Source organism: Odontomachus brunneus, unplaced genomic scaffold (assembly GCF_010583005.1).
Source record: "Odontomachus brunneus isolate Ranch 3 - 2012 unplaced genomic scaffold, Obru_v1 Obru_scaffold_075, whole genome shotgun sequence".
Classification (NCBI taxonomy): domain Eukaryota; kingdom Metazoa; phylum Arthropoda; class Insecta; order Hymenoptera; family Formicidae; genus Odontomachus; species Odontomachus brunneus.
Window position 1 is genome coordinate 560,556 of NW_022639525.1, and position 1,914 is coordinate 562,469.

Consider the following 1,914-nt stretch of genomic DNA (forward strand, 5'->3'; position numbering starts at 1 on the left):
AATATTCTATATATATTTTGTTCAAAGTTTAAATATTTATATATAAAAACCAAAATAAGAATATCGCAGATTAGATATTTGTCTGGGCATTGATATTTTTACTTTATCTATCTTTATTTAATTTAAAGGAAAAACAAAGACAGAAATATAACTTAACTGTTAGTTAATTAACTAGAGATTGGAAAATTTGGGAAAATTTGCTTTAGGGGATGAACTAACCTAACCTAACCTTTTAATTTTTCAAGCTCCTAAGAGATTTTATTGATTTGATCTTTTAAAACGATAGAGATTGATTGTTTTGATCTTTTAAAACTAATATCATTTAATATTTCTAGGAGGAAATACTTTTTAATATTTTTTAATACTTTTAGGAGGAATTTACCTTTTTTTTAATTATATAATATGCTTTATGGCAAACTTAAACAATTAAGTTATATGTTAGCAAACATTTATTATAATACCATTGATTTCTATCATACGCAGAGAAAATATTGCAGTAAAAATTATAATGCAACTTTAATAGTCCGGGAATAGACTGGTCTTATTACGAAAATTAAAGTAAAACATAATAAAAATTATTATAAATGTTGTAAGAGTTATGTATAAAAATTATCATAAATGTTGTAAGAATTATCATGTTTATCATTTTTACTATATTTTATTATAATTTTATTATAATTTTATTATAATTTTCGCAATAGTGCCAGTGTATTCCTGGACTAGTAAAATTGTATTGCAATTTTTACTACAATATTCTCTCAATGTATATTATCTTTGAATATTTTTAAAACCGTGACTATAAAACACCTTAATTAATTAAACTTAATTAGTTTTCTTAGATTAGCTTGTGTTTCCCTTTATAATTATTGTTTCTTGAATTATTTTAATTACCCTTTTTGTATATTTTTAAAAATATCTGTAATTTATATAAATCAAAACTATCAATAAAATCTCTTAGGAGCTTAAAAAATTGAAAGATCATTTAAAATTCTTTCATCCCCTAAGGCGAATTTTCCAAAATTTTCCAATCTCTGCTTAGTTAACTAACAGTTTTCCCTTCTATTTTTCTTTTTTATACTTCATGTTATTGTTTTTTGTACTAAAAGGACCAATTGTAGTTTAATTAAATAAATGAGTAAATAAATTAGCCACTGTGAAGACCATGTGACGTCTGGGCTTTATGATTCAGATGAAATGAAATTTTTCAATGTCATGCTTCTCAAATCTACAACTCTAGATGTAACAGTTTCTTTTAAAATGCTTCAGTTCTTCGCTAACGCTCACATTTCCAGCGCCAAATAATATGAAGCCGAATATATCCGAAGAAGGCACAACAGGTACTCGAAGTGCTATAACTTTTCCCTTATCGCTAATCAGATCTTCCCTTGATTACGAATGATCTGTCTAGACGCTCTTATTTCTATGGGGAGGGTCAGAGAGTACCAGACGTACCTCACGAACGACTAATGTTATCAATAATCGAATAAACGCTTTTATTACGAAACCCAATTTCTCATTTACAGGAGGAGGAGTATCGATTCGCGTGAGAGACGTGTCGCGGATTATTTACAGGATCTCGACGCGAAAAGTTATCGTTATAGCAGTTGAGCTGCCATCACTACCATCGTCGTCTCCGTCGCAATGACTGGGCCGATTGTGCGCGCGATGGAAATGTTGGAGCGAGCTTGATGAAACCCGCGCGACACACAATCCCGATTAGTAATCGCAACCCTATCGAATAAGTACATCACATCGCTCGGCATTTTAATGATGAAGGTCCCTGTTTCTCATAACGGATATGAGGCAAAATACGAGCCCGTGCGCGTCGAGTCCACGCCCCCGGTCGCAAAATAATATCGTGTTCGCGATATGCCTCTTTCTCGTATAATTTACCTTTCGCCCCCCCCCCCCCCC